General features: G+C 31.0%; 1 protein-coding gene across 1 annotated transcript in view; it reads left to right on the top strand.

The window, feature by feature from the left end:
- LOC105618882 (homeobox protein aristaless-like) overlaps positions 1-20,212 on the top strand; it is a 136,528-nt gene that overhangs the window by 323 nt on the left and 115,993 nt on the right. The window lies entirely within an intron of this gene.

Genomic DNA, 20,212 nt, shown 5'->3' on the forward strand with positions numbered 1-20,212 from the left:
ATATATATATATATATATATATATATATATATATATATATATATACTTACTTCTTACATTTATCTCAAATAAATAAATATATTTACTCAGTACATTTTTATTATCAAATACATAACATCAAGATACGTTTTTTATAAATCCTTATAGTATCTACAATATTAAAAGATCTTGATGAAATGATATTAATTTAAATTTCTGCTACTTAATCAATTAATTAATTAAATTTTATTACAAATTTTTGTAATGTTTTACATCTTTTAATTTTTTTTCGTTTTTTTACGTTTTTTTTTACGTTTTAATTACCGTGAGATGCAAACAAGAAAATTAACAATCATAACACTGTGCCTTATAATAGTTCTAACTTAAATCCGTATTATTAAAAAAATATGTATATCTATAAATGACAGTAATTTTGAAAAATATAAAATTGAATAATCGTATATAAAAAAATGTATAAATATATGATAGATAAAGAACTTGATCAAGAACTTTGCTTCTCTTATAGCATAAATAGAAATAAACGACTATATTTATGATAGGTGACAGGTATATATCATATTCTAAGGCTATATGGTGAACAAGTTAATTATTGAGTTGATTAAGTTAGAAGTGTAATTATTAGTAGATCTATGTAATTTGTCGTCGTATAAAAAATCCATTCTACGTTGATTATATGGTGCTATGGAATCCTTAATTATAGCAATATATAGAAATAATTTGAGTGATAATTTCTTGTATGTGTTTGCACACAAATCGAATGTGATTGGGAAAAAATTCGCGACACGTTTCGTACAGATCTAAAGAAAAGACATGCAATTTAATTCTCGTATATATTCATAAAATTAATAATTTCAATAGATATCTAAACGCGGCATTTTTAATAGACAAAGAGTAATATGAGATAAAAATGTATGATCTATTTCATGACAGCTTGAAAGTGCTTATATATCAATCTGTTTATGACTTGAAACATTATTCCTGAGACGATTAGAGATATTTTCGCGTATAATAACAGCCTAAAAATTAGTTCAAGGAAATGTGCAAATGTTTTCATTAAATCCGCGGAAAGAAACATTGGAGAAATAAATAATCGATCATGTCACCGAGATTTCGGAGGAGACGATCAGTTCTATCCTCTTCTGTCAAAGCACGACATTCCGGGGCTTGAGAAACTGCGGATCCAGGGTTTACTTTTTCCTGACGAGTGCCTTTTGTGTCAGAGATTCAGCAAAAACCGACCGCCCTTATAAGAGCGGCGGAGTTAATTAAGGCGCATTTAAAGTCGGTAGATCGCGATAAGACAGCGATTAACTCGAAATTAGTCCGCCCATGGATCTAACAAAAACTATATCGCTGTCGTTATTGCCGACACGTATCAACAGTGTAGATAAATACGTGATTGAAACGATGGCCAATTAGAGTTCTAGAGCGAATTATTACATCACTCCCGTAAACCCTTCTCTGCCAGAAAAGTTATTCTTAAACAAAAAATTTTTGAAAACGATAATTCACATTCTTATCACTATTATTACTTTAATCCTTTTTTCTTTCATGATTAGTACACGGAAAGAATTTTCGATTTTTCTGGAGAATCTAAAATTTTGCTGGTTGTAGAATGAAGAAAATAATTTGATTATCTTCAAAATAATTTTATTGGAAATTCATATTGGTTACTCTAGAATTAAATTTTTTTGTTGCCCAAAAAAATTATTTTCATATTTGTATCTAGTAAAATTCTAAATTATTCAGTAAAATTGTGTTTTCTCCATGTAATCTTATCACTAGATAAATGAATTATTTGAATTGTTAGAGATTTCTTGTAAAATAATTGAAAGCACATAGCTTTATCTAATATCATGGCATTACGATAAAAAACTGGATTTCAAAGATAATTACATATTCAAATATAATAAAAACATATAACAATTAAATGTCTAATTTCCGAGTAGTTGAAGTAATTCAAGATAATTTGTCGAGCGTTACGTTTGCAAATAAACGATTATGCCTTTCCTGCGGATTAAAGATATAGTCCAAATTGATACATATGATTACGATATTTCGTCACTAGATGAATTGAAGCAGCATCGCAAGCATCCATACAACTAGAATGCAGTCACGGGAGAAGCGATGCGAGCGTGGAATAACGGAAAAAATGCTGCCACATGCTGCACCACGGCCGAGTTTCTAGTTGGCCGATATGCAAAATACCTGCCTGACTACGATAACGTCGCATTACTCGACTTTCTTGCGACGAATAAATAGCGAATTACCATTTAGTCGTCAGTTGATAAAGCGAAACGAGCTCGCACGATAACGGAATCTCATTCTCCCAGCAACTCTATAAACTATCGGCTTGTTATCGGATAATTAACAAGATAGCACGTTGATTAACAAATTAACATTACGCACACACGCAACGTAATGGAACGCAGACGCGCGGGATATTAGTTATCAGGGGAAGCGACAAATATCGTATCCTAGTCGGTGCAGCCGAAGAATTATACATAATAATGCAAAGATTTGATTTGGTTAATAATAAATAAAAATACGGTATATTCATATCTTCGTTATTTATTATCGCACGTGACAAGCGTGCGTCATATTTATCACATTATTCTTTAAATTCTTCCTTTATCCGAAAAAGTGGAATGCACTCTATCTCACATTTGGTCTCACTTGCCTTACACTGTATTTACCCGATACATAAAACAAATTATGTTGCACATAGATAAGCACGAACAAAATAAGAATTGCTAATCTAATATAGTTGCGATGCACTAAGAAGTTAACGAATTCTGCTCGACAGAAAACAGATACGTGAAAATTGTATCTTAAAAGATAATCGTTATTATTCAAGAAGAACATTGCTATCATTATTATCTAGGCGCTATTACTTAGGCGCTATTACTTAGATTATTTCCCTGTAGATTTAAATTTTCATAGTAAAAACAAATATATAATATATTAATTTCTATAAAATAAAAATGAAGCACATTCCCACTCAGTTATTACTACTTAAAATATTTTCCGTACACAATTGTAAATTTTTTTTCAGTTTACTTTGTCATCGACGTTCCGAAAGAGGACAGAACCGTATAATTATCGCCACATTAATATCGCACGGGTATTATTAGCGTACTCTCTTGCGTACTTTGTAGGTAAATATTTAAAAATGGGTATAAATAATTACCCACTGTACAAACGCATAGATAAGCGAGCTCAAGTAGTTGGCTTAACAATACCACGGTACAGCGAATAAAAATGTTTTAAAAAGTTACCTTTACTGCGGTAATTACTGTCAGACTTGATAAAAGAATATTTATTTCAACTTGAAAGTTTGAATTATCCGATTGGTTGATGATATTATTTTAACATGTTAGAAATCTGTTAAAATATTTATCGTCATATTAATGTCACGCAATTTTATTTTTTTATAATATTATATAGTTTATTAAGACTTTTTTATAATTACTGATGCAATATTATATGAAGTTCATCATAATTACAATTAAAATGCAGTAACATCTTGATCAAATTTATTATTTAAATTTCTTGTTAAATTTAGAACATCAATTAATTTTTTTCGTTGTTTTGTTTCTTCCAGATAATTAACAAAAAGCGAAATTGAAAAAAATGTAATTTAAGATATTTAGAATACTCTTGTATCTGCGATTACCTCGAAACTGCAAATGCTGACTTTTCTATTTAACGATAGAAATATCTTGGGGGTGAGATGGCATGTGCATGGCTCAACCGTAGGGTTTATCGCCGCCATATTACGATCCGGTCTGGTCGATTAAACGCTATAAATGGCCATGACAGAAGGTGTAATAGAATTGGAGTAACTCCGAGCCAATGGCGCTTCGCGATTAGGGTGGTTGTTCGTGCTCGATTGGCTTTCACGAGCGAGGGTTGATGTTCCCCACGGGTAAGCTATGTCTTTATATCCTCCCATCGGTTCCCGTTATCCCATTATAGAAACGATCCACCCTCGCGTTTAAAATTTCATCGTTCTGGAAACGTTACAACCCCGTACTCACAAATTCTTTATTCAAATTAGTGATTGCAGTATAATTGCATAAAATTACGAAACTTTTATTGTATGAAATCAGTCGTTTAAGACATAGTTATGAGAATTTCTTTTTTAGTATAAATCTCTTTTTTCGCCAAAATGAGGTTATGTCATTATTTTATTATATTCATTAGTGTCTTGTTAAAAAATAACATTTTCAAAAATTTTCAATAAAATGTTTATTCTCTTGATGTATATAATTGCAAGAAAAACGTAATAAAATTATCTATTAAATAATTATCTATTAAATAAGAAAAGCAATTAAAAAATAATGATTTGTTACTTCGTGTTATTAAGAATAATAAATAAAAATAATATTCTGTGCTATTAGAAATATTCATTCAATGCTGCACGATTGACAGCATCGCTAAAGATATAATCATCGGACATGGTTTATAAGTGCACGACAAGCCGTAATCTATGGCGCACGAATTAAATTTGCAGATCGATCAACCGGACTATTAATCGAGGCTTGTAATCTCACAAAGTCATCGCACTACATCTCGTAATTAATGTATAATTGAATGTAACGTTATAGGAAAAATGATTTGCGTAATATGTATCATAATTTCTTTCATGCGTTTTTAAAATAGAGCAATTACCATAATCATATTTTAAATACGTTATCAAACAATTGACTCTCTTTCCTTTAAACTTTTCCTTATATTGCACATTTCCAGAGAAGAAATTTCATTTCTTTCCGAATAAATAATTAAATCGTCTTATCATATAAAATATAAACTATTTCAAATTCTTCCGTAAAAGATGTGTGATAAATATTATAACATTTTTTAAACTTTTCCAAGAGAATGGAATAGATTGAATAAAAATTTTACTGATTAGTTTGAATGTGTTATGTTTATTGTAAAAAATTGCTTAGCTTCCTTATTATGAGAGATACGATCGAACATGATAACTTACAATTGGATGCCCTCAGATGGTTCTAAAAGCTAGACAAGTCCAAGAAGTGTTCTCCAAGAAAAGCCTCAAAGGGGCTGTCAAAAATTTCAACGTCAACTTCAACGGATTCCTACAACACCGCGCTGCTAATTGCAAAAAACAAAGTGAAACCCTGCCAATAATACGCGTCGGGCGGGCTGTAAATAATGCCGCACAGGTTTTACACGTGCGTATATAGTGCCGCGTCGACCGCTGATTGGTCGGTTCACTAATTGTGTTTTATTAGCGTTCGCCCTTTACTCCTCTGTTCTTTCTCTGTCCCTTCCTGCTCAAACGCCGAACATCTGCAGTCTTAGCTAACTAACCTACCGCCCATGTACTAACTGCGAGCGACATTGTTATTAAGGGTTCCTACAGCGCATCTGAAACCTACACACGTACTCATGTGAGTCCGCATGCGCGACGACACGAGGATATCGTGCCTTTGATCCTCGTTAAGGAGCTGTTAGGATACTGCGAGAGAACCTGCGAGAATCTGCGCTTTCGACGGTTATCAAAGAAAGAAAGGAATAATTGGAATTGCAAGATCACTATTTCTCTTAAAGTCACGTGTATTTTATAAATTATAAAATTAACTTTGTAAAAATAATTCGGAGATTAAGAAAAAGAAAATTGGTTTGAAAAATATTAATCCTCACATTGTAATTTTCGTATTCAATATTGACATTGAACTGTACTAAAGATTACAATTTATCGTTAGCTTTATCTCAGATGTATTAGATGTATTCTCATACATTTCTTTCAATATTGAAATAAAAATTATATCAATATGAAATCGATATTGATTGTTAATACATAATAATAAACGTAACGAGAGTCGATGAATCAAACTAAGCAATATTTGTAATTATGAAAAAAATACAAAAATGACCAGCGTAAAATTAATATACCAGTGAAATGTAGAATAATGTCGGTATTTATCAATTAATTACTCACGAAATTAACATTAATTCGCTCTCTATTTCATTTTTTAATAGATTTTATTTTAGACAAATGATTGGTCGAGACTCTTACGAGTCTCGAATTTATTAATTAATCGTACCAAGTTCGTTGTTCGCGTGAGTTGAATAAACAGCGTTCGCGCGCGATGCGATCTCAAGGATGAAACTCGAAATTATATCAAGGATCGAACGCGGGCGGGCATTTCTTTATTTTCTTGGCGGTGGGAGTTGGGCCCGGGCGGCAGGTAGGGCAGAGACGAGTCTTATTACGACGAGGAGAGCCGGGCTTGCTGGTGCAATCAAATAAATTAGTCGGAATTACGCGGGCCGCGGAGCCAGCCGGTGGTGGTGCAGGCATTCACCACCACTCGTCCTCGCCACCAATTAGCAGAGCTTTATCCCGCGCTGAGTCTTCTACACACACATACACATGTGTACATGTGTATATATTTCACGTAGGCTGGATATATTCCGAGAAATTCGCGGCCGCTTCTCTCGCGAGCGCCGCCGTGGTACCACGAGTCTTTCAAGCATCGCGCAACCCTCCATTGAACGCGCGAGACCCGAGATGATTTGCGAAGTATTGAGAGAATTTATTAGACTGGCGGATAAACGAAAAGCGACGGTACGAATTTTAATGTACGATCACGTGGCGATCGTTTGTCTCGGTTATTTATTAAATGGCGGCTCGTAAGACCAATTATCGGGATACAGGCTGCATGGGGAGTCGCGGATATCTCGCGCAAACTTCCAGTCTGCGATACTATACCTCAATGAGCTTGATGTTATCGTGTAAATCTGACGAGACATTTTGTAGAAACTTTGAATCATTGACTAAGTATTGAGCACTTCCCACAATAATAAAATAATAAATTGAATATACATGTAATTGGATACGTATTGAACAAGAATACTTTCATTGAGGAATAATTACCGCACTGAAAAGAAATATATTAAATTTTAATAAATATTATATTTGAATAGTTTATTTATAATAAATAAATATTTGCTCAATAAAAAGATATGATTGTTAAATCAAATTAATGTTCTTATGCCAAATAAATATATCTTTATATTTATATTAATAAATATATTTATATTAGTAAATATTTATAATTGGTAATATTCAAACAAATTATTTATTAAAATTTTAAATATTCTTTTCAGTATGTTAGATTGCGATGTAATTTTGAGTTTTCCATTGCTTATTAACATTGCTTGCTATATTTTACCTTAAATAGATAAGCATTTATAAGAATTAGTAATAAAAATATATTAGACTCTCTTTATAATAATGATGTGTGAAAGACATTTTTATGTGACGAATTTACCGACCGTAAGCATATTATTTAGTCGCGCAAATATATTGCTTTCGTGATACTTTTCGAGGAAAATATTTGTTAATCGTTGCGCAATTGATCACGGAAAGTAGATTAACACGCGCTCGCCATTTTGACTCCGCTCTCTAAACTGCTCCCTGCATAATGTACCCGCGGGAGAGTGTCGTAATCTGCTAACGAGCCCACGATTCTCGTGGGAGTTGACGACGTTGATGAGGGCCAACAACCGGTACGAACCAGGAAAGAGAGAGAAAGAATGGTAATAACAGCAACATAGTATCGTACAACGCAAACGGCAACGCGATGTAAACGGTTACCGCGTATTCTTGCGTGACGCGTTATTAGCCGATTGGCTCATTAATCGCTCCGTCGGTCCGAAACAAGCCGAAGCCTCAAAGCCTCCTTCCCTCCTACTTATCCATTCGCATAGGAAGTAATTGCTAATCGCTAATTGCGAGCGCAAACACTCCATCCAATTAACCCCTTCCTCTCTATGGCTCGTCCATAGCTGGAGCGGTGCAGCCACCCTTTCAGTACTAACTTACTTCAAATTCGAACAACTTATGTCCCACCTGCAATAGATATGCTTCCTGCAGGTCGAATGAGTTAAAGACGATTGGGCTTATTAGGCGATCATCGTGCACCAAGAAAGGTCACCGAATTACCAATCTAATTGCTCTAACGTGAGCCGCGGATCAAAATGATGATATTTCACGAACGAAGTGATATTTACTTGCATGTATTATTTATTGTTTTATTATCGCTATAACAGATTTTCTATGTGAAACCATCTGTTTTTCGCGGAAATTTCATTACAGCACAAATCATTCCAACAACATTGCAACGTTTCAATGTTGAAACGTTCTAACAATATTGCAATATTGCTGGAATATTAACATCGATTCTGATTAAAATAAAAATGTTACGTTCTATTTTCGTATAATGACAATTGAGGTATGCGCCTTCATATTTACAAATCCTAATTTTTCCTATTTAATTGTCACAGAACTCTTTTTACATTACCAAAGTCGATCCAAGCAGAACAAAAGTAATCAAATTGTTGACATCAAATTATAACAAGGTTGCTACAAGCTTTTATGTTGTAAGGATATTCGTTATAGTAAAACGAAAAGCATAAGTGAATTATCCAAAAGCCTCTTCAACAAGATAAAATGAAAAGCGAAATAAAAAATGAAAGGCACAAGTACTTGACTTTCATTTTTTAACAGCTATAAAAGATATTTATATTTTTGTGCATATTATATAAATGATTCGTGAAAATATTTTTTGACATTTTAAAAACATTTAAGGACTTTTCTATATATTATTATTATTACAAATATAATGTTTTGCATTGTAAAATTATATAATAATACAATTTTTTTCTAACTTTTGATAAATCCAATTAAAATATTTCAAGGATGTTATAATTCTGCTCTTATTTATTGTATTTATGATAAATTTTATCATCGACTGCAATAAATGAAAAATATTCCATGTTATCTAGAAATTTTTCAAAATATGCTATTTGTATAAATTTGTATAATCATTATGTAAAACTAAATATTAAAAATAAGAAACTAATATAAACTAATATATATTCACAAATATAAAATATTGCAATAATATCTGTTTTTATAATTTATAAAATGTAACTATACAATAAGAACAAAAATCTATCTCATTGAAAGGATACGTATATTTAATAAAATTTTCTTATTGAAATAGTAAATATTGGATGTTCTAAAAATTTTTTGTAGCTTTTCAATTCACTTTGTATAGATGCTATTGTCAAAAGATATCATCTTATACACATGCAGTTAATTAAGGTAGGAAAATTACTGAGGAATTCCCTCACCCTCCTGTTAATCGGATATTTTCCACCGAACCGGCGTTCCCCTTGGTTTATCTCGAGATGGGGTAAAACAGATCGGTCACGGGTGATCTCCGCAGGTATCACCTGTTAACTCGCCGCCGGTCCTAATCGTTATGAAGGCGCCAGCGTCATATGCTGCACGGTGAAAAGAACGGCTCATTTCCTCGCCCCGTCGTATCTTACACCCTTCTTCCCCTCTTCCCCGTTTCCTTTCCTTGCTGCAACTTAATGAAATTTCGTCTCGGACAAAAATGCGAACCGGCTCGCGCGAGGTGGATAGAAAGATGGAAAAGAGGAAGACGGAAAGGGAGTACGCGAGGGGTGGGAGAGACCCCTTTCGATCAATTAAGGCTAATAAATGGCGTCGACGGTGGGGTTGTTGATGGCGAACGGCCATAGGGCCAAGGCGACGGGGGGGGGGGGGGAAATGAGAGGAGTGGAAAGGGGAGCAGAAAGGAGAGGAAAGCGTTGCCATAAGTGAGCTGACCGGGGCTCTGTGGGTTTATGCTATTAAAAATGTAAATATCTGCCGGCGGCTCGTTATCGGATGTAAATATGGCGGCGGGCGCGTCCAGGGCCCGGTGCTGGGACCAGATGGGCGGGGTGGGCCTTACAGCTCCTTTGTTTCGTTATTTATTGGAATGCATGACCGCGCACGTCGCACCGAAACCCACGCTCCCCTTTGAAACGGGCGAGTGCAACGATCATCTTCTCGATTCAGTTTGATCCACTCTCATCTCGTTTTCGAACTGACTCTTTCGCGCGTGTTTGAGACATTTTAATCTCAAACGCTCATATGGCGAGGAATTACGAAAATTGGACACGCGTGTCTTTCGTATAAGAGGAAAATGCTACATCATAGATGATTTCTAAATTAATTAAATAATATATAATGTTAAAAATTTATCTAAAACATTGAGAAAAGATAAGATGATAAAATTAATATAAAATAAACACAAGAAAATAAAATATCAATATTTTAAAAATAAGAAAAAATATATAATTTCCAATTTTATTTTGAACTCTGAGAAGAGATACTTTTGTTTCAATTGAATTCAGAAAAAAATAATTAATATTCTAAGAACTCTATATCTTATTTATTATCATAAATTCTCCTAATTAAAATTTGTTAATAAAACTGAATAACTGAATGTAACATAAATATAGTATGTTATATAAATAAAATATCTCAATCAAAATTACATAAAAAGTGCACACTTTCTGCTGTAATTAATATGTTATTAATAGCTACGTGCAAACTGTTAACTTGTGAATGAAATATCCAAATAGAAAGTTCCGCAAAATTAAACAATGATAAATGATCCGACAAGTATTATCAATTCAATCAGAAATTTAAAGCAGACTCGCCGACAGCTCGGATAGAAAAAACGCGACAAACTCCCGAGCTTACGAAGGCGAGAATTTCGTCAGTTGATTCGAACGTGCGCGCCAGTCTTCCTACTCCTCTCGCTTTTTCAGCCCGAAGCTTTGATATATGACTCAATAAAACCAGACCCAAGGCGGGCCCGAAGTAAATATCAAACGTAAAATGTTCGCCTCGTTAACTTGTTCCGCAGAATTGGGACGCTATAATAGGGGAGGGAGGAGGGACACGCGCATCCGGACGAAGTGTCAATTAAGAATTCTGCTAATTGATATAGAGCAAATCGATGCAATAAAAGAATAAAAAAGAACAGATGTAATGTCTGTCCAGACTGTAAAAAAGAACACACTTGTTAAACATACTATTCTTTAATATCCAATCTTATACAGATAAATTGCTGGATGTTTCTATCTCGTCAAATTCTATTTATATCCAGATCTTTATAAATATAAATTACAATTAAAAATTTAAATTACAATTAAAAAAATAATTAACTGTCTCAATTATTATTTTTATATAGCGAATATTCTGAGTATTGTTTAAACAACATATATCAATTATACGTGACATATTAAAATATTAGCATTTTAAATTGAAATAAATAAAGCATTGCGTCCTAAATCGCAATGTAATTATTTGAAAAATATTATTTTTCAAGCGAGATACAATTACTTTTAATAAAATGCAATGCTTATTCATTTCAATTTAAAATACTAACATAAAATATTTTAACATGTCACGTATAATTGATATACATTATTATAAATAAAAAAACTTTTATTTATATTCTAATATATTTTCAAAATATTAGCAACTTTATTATTTTGAAAATTATAATAATTAATAATTAATAATTATTATTTGTTAATAATAATAATTATTAATTGTTATTTAACATAATGAAAATATCGACTATAATAAACAGTAAAATTTCTGAAATTATATATATAATATTTAGCTACTTATAGTCAGCCTGCAATTATACACGATTCGTTAACGAACAGAAGAATAACTGGATTTCTCATTTAAAATATCATTAAGTGCCTCAGCGACGCGTTATTACAAATAACAGTAATATTACTAACATATCAGATCTAGCTATACCAAGAGATTACTTAGATTATCGGCAGGTGTGTATCTTAATGACCGGCGAAATTACAGCCGAAATTACCTCCCGTCCTGAGAAAACACGAGGAAACATAATGAAGAACCCGGCGTAACACAGTTGGTATCGTCGAGATAGAATGTAAAGATATCCATTGCGGTATCGTTTCCAAATTTCGGCATTGTTTTGATACGATACGCATGCGAAGCGAAGATTCTAAATTGAGATGGCAGGCGTGAAACTGCTATTCTGGGATACAAATTATTATTGTCCCATTAATCGCGTGAGGTACGTAATTTAAGATACAATCAATATACAATGTAACGTAAAAATTAATTTTTCTCGTCCTAATGGAAATAATAGATAGAAGAGAGAGTGTTAAAAATTCAAGTAAAACATATTTTTTTATTATTCTTAAATGCAGGCAGGAGAAGATATCGATGTATCTATTTATAAATTTGCAACTTTTATATCGATTTTATTCCCGGATCTTCTATCGTTTCTTCTTACATCGTCGATCCGCTTCGATGAATCGGACAGCCATTTTTTTTCTGCTTGTAAATCGATCGATTCGGCAGATCGTTTCAATTGCAATTGATCGCTTCTTCTCTTCGTCGAACTTATTCTTTTTATTTGTCCACGTGATTCGCTTGTTCGATGGATGTTTGTTTTCGTGTCCCGTCGGCTTTATTTTACTCATTCAAAAGGAGAAGATATTTACGACCATACAAGTTTGCCAGGCATGATCGTAATTCATCAAGAACGATCGTGTTGGATTGTAATATCAGATTAAAAAAGAAGTCTTAGTATGATTAAGTAAAAAATAATAGGAAGCTATCTATCAAAATTAATAACTTGAAATTAATACAATGAAAAGAATATTTTATTTTAAACATATCATAATCATATAAGAAATTAAAAGTTTAACAAATTTTCAATTTTTAATTAAATGGTTAAATGTACAAACACATGTTACATTACAATTGAAAAAGTAATGAAATAATATAATATTAGATTTAATTCATTCTGACAAGAATCATATTTATTCTAATTATTAATTTTTAACCAATTGTAATTGAATTCATTACGATTTACATTAAATAACTTTAAATAACTTTAAACTTAAAAATATCAAACAATTCAATTTTCTTTATGTTCTGCAAATTTGAATTATTCTTATAAAATACGATATATAATTATATTATTATATTATATGTATCGTAAAATACGTTTGTAATCATTTAATTAAAAATTGACAATTAAAAATTAAACTCTTAAATTAATACCTTAATTAAAAATTAATATCTTAAAATAATAATATTTGTATTTTTTTTATATTAGTTACAGTTCTTAAAATTAATAATGCCTTTTAATTAATATAAATTGAAAAGATCTTACATAGAGCAGCATCAATAAATGTGTTATAAATTTTGGAGAATTAAAATAAAGTTTCATATTATCAGTTTCTTGTTATCCTATCTTATAACTATATATACATTTTTCTTTTAATCTTATGTGTATTAATTTATTTTCACGACAATTAAGGGAATGTTAGACATTGCTGGAGTGACTAAATTCAACATTACAGTCGTATAAAAATCTCTGAATTGACTGAATGAAATTAATTCACTAAACATTCACAAAATAAAAAATTCTTTTATAGGGTTAAAGTAGACGCAAAATTAGGAGGTCGCGTAGTAGATTACACTAAAATTGTTGTGTGTGAAAAAAGTTAAAAATTTACTTAATTTTTTTCTTAATTTAGTATAAAATCTATTACACTACCTCCTAATTTTGCGTCTACTTTAATCCTGTAAAAGGATTTTTTTATTCTATTCGTGAATTCGGAGATTTTTATACTGTAATGTTTTATACTATAATTTGGTCATTCCCTTGACTGCATTCTCTTGACTGAAATGATAGTTTTCTCTCCTATTATGTCGATTAAAAGTTTCAATCTCTCGCAACCTGTCTATTCACTAATCATCCACGACGAACACAGGTGTCACATCGCTAGTAGACAGTACACCGCGACGATTCATTTTATTGAGTCGCCGTGGTCCTCATCGCAACTCGACAACTGTGATCTGTATCCTCGGCGATCTGTATCCTCGGAGACGATACTGAAAGTTCTTTGTCGCTGTTGTCATCGTCTTTCGTTACTACGGTATTACCATTAGTTCCGTGGCAGGAGCACAGAATGAGGAGTGGGGCTACACGAGATCACATCAAAAACGATGATGAAGAACGGCGAGTAAGATCAAACAAACTGCGCTCGCAATAACATTTCCATGCAAAGCATGAATGGAACAATCCCTATAACATTCCCTACTAATTCACAGAAAAATATCATTCTGTTGCTAAAAATTAAAAGTTTATTCAATTTACTTTCTTTCAAGTGAGGGTTATTTTTAACAAATAATATTTTTTTGATGATTTTTTCTTAAGATATACTTATTACAAATTTTAGAAAAACTCGGCTTATTACTTAAAATAAGAATTTATTATTATTATTTTTTAAGAATATTGTAAAATTGATCGATGAAGTGACTTTATACAACAACCAAATTGAACTTGTTTTAACTTAATATTCTTGATTGAAGTATTAAACTTACTAGGATTCAGAATATACATTTTGAATAAATTTAATACTTGTGATAAACTTATGATTGATTTGCGAATGTAAACTTTTGAAATATTTGTATATTATATTGTATATTGTATGAAATATTTGTGTTGTAAGTAATTATTATTTACATACAGTATGTATTTTTTTCTGTGTAATTATTATCTAGTAAACTTCGACGAAACTTCAAACAAAGAAATAATTCGCATGAGCTGATTTTCCACATAAAGAAATTTTTTTATTTAATTCATAGCTAATTCATAGATAGTTTCTTTATCAAAAATTTATGATAACAATATTATGTCGAGATGGTAACGAGGTCATGAGATTTGTTATTGACATTTATGTGATAAGATATTATTATCCTTGCAGTGAACCAAATACATTTTATCATACAATAAATATACATACATAACACAATAATAAATTATGATGGTACAATTAATTCAAACCAAATGTATTACGGACTATCACGGTATCAAATCGAATTGCAGAACAAAGTGCATTACGTAAGGATAATTCAATCTCGCTCACGTGAATCAGAGAAGCGAGAAGGAAAGGGCAGACCACAGGTACAGGGTCCAAGTGATTGGAGACGATCATGACGCGATTCCGAGAATCCATTAGGAAACATGAGTTTAACACGCTCGTGGAGTTATGGCCTAAGGTTGCAAGTCCCGAAAGAAGGAAAGAGAAAGAGAGAAAGGATGCCAGAAATGCCGATCATTTGCCGGTGGCAAGACAAGGATTCTTGGCGACGGTGGCCTCCGGGCTGAGTGTTTTCCGTAAATTTGGTTAAGATAGAGAGGCCTACCACGAAGTCATCCTGCTACTTTCGTTTCCGATAACAGCTCGTCCCTGATAGAATGTCAGAAATGCTTAGATATTGTATACAATTTGCGTATCTGCATATACTTGTAACGAAGTTGTTAACCTAAATAGCAGTGTTTCATTCTTCATTTTAAGAAGTAAACAATTAATTCGTGAGAGTACTTACTACAGAATTCCAATTGTTTCCAATTTAACTGTTTATTTTTCAAGATTAAAGGAAAATTTTTATTTAAGCCGTATTGAAATAATTAAAAAATTGATATAGATAAGCAAAAACTTCTTCAATTATAAAATTTATAATATTTCATAATGATGAGGCAATATTCAAAATAGGAAATTACACATTGTAAAGAAAAAAAATTAGATTGATTTTTTTAAAGAAATTAAAATACAAAATTAACATATTTCCATTATCATTATGACACATATTTCAACTGCATTTATTTAATACCTTAAGCACTTTTTTGAAAATAATAATATTAAAGTGCTATCTATAGATATATCTAAGAGATTTTTTCATATCACTTACTTATAGATAAAAAAAATAATGAAATTAGTACGTTTGTTCGAATGGTTTATATTATACATGCGTGTATAAAATTTTAAATGAAATATTTTAAAAACTTTCTTGCAAGTCATTTAACCTAACAAAGCGATTTCATTCATATTCAAACATTACAGTTATCGCATACGGAAATTTGTCGTTTCGAAGCATTGCACGATATTTTGATTATTTATGCGTAATTAATGCTAAGATAATTCAAAACCAATAGTTTTAGTCAAAGAGGCTGCTTATCTCTTTACTGCTATTTAAATCAAATAACAATAGAGATATTTAAACAACAGAGAAATAAATCCTTTATCGAAGACAAGTTGCTTTAAATGATTCCATATGCATATGTTATATATACAGCTAAATAGCACATCAAAAAATGTTATGTTCAATATTTTAGCAAGTTTAGCATATGTCATGTTTTAACATTTTTGTGCATTACGTAAGTGATTTAATAAAAATAAAATACTTGCCTTTTAAGAGAACCTGTCATTTCTAATAAATTTTTTTTATTATGTTTCAAGAAAAGTTTCAAGTAAAAATAATTATATTGTTTGACCAGAAATGGCTATACAAAAAAACAAAAATTATCTCTGACATTAATAATAGTAATAATGCACACTAATAATGCGTTTAAATAACTGCATATGGACTTCTATCTATCCGATATGACAACACATTAGTCATTTAACTTTCTAATCTAATATTGTAGTATTGATATAATAAATTACATTCATGAAATAATGCTATACTATCATGCTCTTATTTAAAATTTTTTATTTTACAAGTATTAAATTTTGTATGGGCGATTTAGCACTCAGATAAAAATCTAATTATTTATTATACGAAATTTAATTAACTGCGCGGCATTTATAAAATAGTATTAAAATCGTATCTATAGAATGTTTTTATATCGACTGGTATGTCAGTTTAATTTATTACTTCTAGATAGTTTTACTTTATATGTTATCTGTATTTGGAAGTTTATTATGTCAGTATTATAAGTACTTATAATTATGCATTTTAAATGAATGCTATTTTTGCTTAAATATATAACTTGCTTAAATATATTATTGTTTAAATATGTAGATTGTACAAAAATAAGTTTCACTTAACGAATTGACACTAACAATATGTCAGATATTGCATTCTTTTAACTTCTTCAATATATTCTTCCTATAACTGAATTGACTAATAATAAATTGTTTTTTTTGTTATTATTAATATACTAATCCATTTTTAAGTGTAGTCTGTATTTTTATTTTTCAATGCATGCTTTGTTAAAGTAAATACTTCTGAACCACGAAATGTTAATTAACGTAGTTAACGGATAACGTAGTATTCATATAAAACAGTGAGTCAAAAGCTATTAGGGTTTGTACCTGATCTATATCTTTTCTTTTATTTTGTGTTTGACTATTTGTCAGATGGATGCACATATCAGCAATGAAGAGGCGTTTATAATTAAATTGTTGGAAGGTCCATTTATAATATACAAGTGGCGAAAGTTTACTACTCGTTATTACTCATAAATAGATAATAACAAGATCTTCTTTGTTTTTCCTGAGAAAATTTCTTCCTGAGAATTTAAATGTATAATATAGATAACGAAATGATATGTTTTATGTTCAAAAAAATTTTTCCATCTTTTGTTACGTTTTTTTCCATAAAAAATATTTCAAAATTATGAGACTACTTCGATTACGAATATTTAAAATGAATACTTCGAAAGTTAAAGTGTAAATGGAAAATTATTGAAATGTTGCGATAAACAAACAAGATCAGGAAAAATACTCTTCTAAACTTAAAAACTGACAAGAAAGCGGAAAAAGCAAGAAACTAAAAGTCGCAGAATCTATTAACGTATTAGTCGCGAACAGTTCGACTTCTAATTGCCTCGTAATTTAAGCGCTAATTTTAAAAATTTCTGCTGAAGTGATCTAAAAAAGTATAATATATTACTTTTCTCATTGCAATGGAAAATTACTTTCATGGCAAAAGGAACGCACGTGATAATACCCATTGTTAAAACCCATTCGAATAGAATAGAATAATTCTAACGCGTATATTTTTTACGAAGAAATGAAAACAGATGTTAATGTATTCCCACTTTGTTAACAAAATGTACATATTATATTGCATTTGCGTTGCCGATCTGATTCCAATACATCTTACATTTAAGCAAGATATTTAAAATAAATTATTAAAAGTAAATTAAGTTTAAAACCTTAAATCTTACGTGTAAAATTTTTATTTAATAATAAATGACTTATTATTATAAAACGTACAGACCAATTATAAGAAAAATTTATAAAAAATTTTATAAAATAAAATATAAATCATGTCATAGAAAATCAAATAATAATAAAAATCAAAAAATCAAGTCAAGAAAATCAAAAAATAATATAAAAACAGTAAAATTATTATCTCTCGGTTATTTGTTAACAATTTTCATTAATAATTCTGTTCGTTTCGTTAACAAACGACTTGACATTCGGATAAATTAGATGCATTTTTAAAACGAAATTTGAGTTTTTCTCTAGCGATGGATAAAACAATTAAGACAATGATTGACTGCTAACACAACATTGACAAAGTAGTATTTCGCGTAAACTTAGAATGGCACAAACGGAGACAATTGTCGATTGCAGATAGCAATTATTGTGAGCGAACGAATGCAAATTAATCACTTCATATTAATCATACAACTTAAAAACAACGTATTTTCGAGTTTTAATTCGACGATATAAACCGAATCGTGAATTGCAGCACTCCTATAAGAAATTACTGCTAAGAAATAATCTATCTTGATTTAATTCTCATATATATAAATGTTACGACCTCCATATCTTGAAACTATTCTGTCAAAATTAAAATATGAATTGAGAATATTTTAATAAATAATAAATTTATTTATTTATATATACCTCGAGTTGTGATATTTTAAGATGTAAAAAATTGGAAAACAATTATTTTGGATGTAAAAATGCGTTATGCTTGCAATAATAACAAAAGTATAAAATAAATATTGTTCAACAATCAGGACCGATTTTTTATTTGCCATATCACCACATCATGTACAATACAACATCTTATCTAATTCCATCATGGTGTAGATTATGTAGTATAAATATCACATATATAATGTTAACCACATCCATGTTTTTTTATAGAGTATAGATAAGATACTCACATCTAAATATAGATATATCTGTAACATTTAAGCAATTTTTAATGCTTACGCAACAATTGAAATAAATAGACAATATTAAGTAAAAGTGAAAATTAGAATAAATATCTTATATGAGGATTGCACGAAATTAGAATAAATGAGATTATCCTGATACAAAATCCAATTTATTATTTCTACGTCTTATATCTACAAATTAATATTTTTTGCCCACTAACGAAATGCGAGAAAGTGGAAGATAATTCGTTTACACTTCCATTTGCTTTGGGGAAAAAAAAAAAAACAGTGGGTAGTCTTGATTTAGCTTCATTTCGGGAATGCACAATCGCACTTGATGAGTGCCATACCACGAGACCCCCGTGTTAAGATTCTTAATGACGATATCGACCAATATGGTTATGTCCTGCCGGGTCGCCGAACTCAGCCTTAATGGATTCCCCGAACTTGGTTCGCATGATTAATTTCGCATCGATGGCGCGAGGACGAAATGGAGAAACAACACCGCGGCTGCTCGTCCGATTTTCGAGGCACTCATCGGATACACTTATCGCAACGTCTCGGCGCGATGTCGCCTTGTTAATAATGAATATCTCTTTAATATCCTTCGCGACCTTGATGGTTGACTAGTCGTTTCTTATCTCAGTGTTCTGGGTGATTTCGACGACGCGCGATTCTTCCACGAATTCTCAGTTAAGGATGCCACACTCACAGAATTTAAAGAAAATCTGTCTTTTGTGTAAAAAAGATTCTTTCAAAATTGCACAGTCAATGTTTAAAATTAATAGTATCTATGATAATTTTAAATTATTTTGCTAATATTGCTTATTAAATTCTAAGATTTATAAAAGATTCCTTTAATTAAAGGATTTAAATCTGAATTTCTTAATATCTTGTATCCTTCCTTAATATCCTGTAAGATGATAGTGCAGTAATCTAATAATCTTAAGCGTCGAATGAAAAGAATAGACAACATATATCTAATTTTTTACATGACGAGAGAAATATATTTATCGATCATTTTTATAGACATTTGATAATCAATTACGATAAATTTTCTCTCTGCAAAGTGCGTTTCAGATGAAAACGGCAAATGATAATAATAACATAAATATCGAAGTGAAAAAGCGCGAATTAGCAACAAAAAAGAGGAGAGAAGGGAAACAGAAGAAGAGAGAGAGAGAGAGAGAGAGAGAGAGAGAGAGAGAGAGAGAGAGAGAGAGAGAGAGAGAGAGAGGAGGAGAGGTGCGAGGAGAGTACGTACGGTACGTACGTACGTAACGTAACGTTAACGTTACGTTAACGTTACGTTACGTACGTTACGTACGTACGTACGT

This window comes from Atta cephalotes (assembly GCF_000143395.1).
Source record: "Atta cephalotes unplaced genomic scaffold scaffold00018, whole genome shotgun sequence".
Classification (NCBI taxonomy): Eukaryota; Metazoa; Arthropoda; class Insecta; order Hymenoptera; family Formicidae; genus Atta; species Atta cephalotes.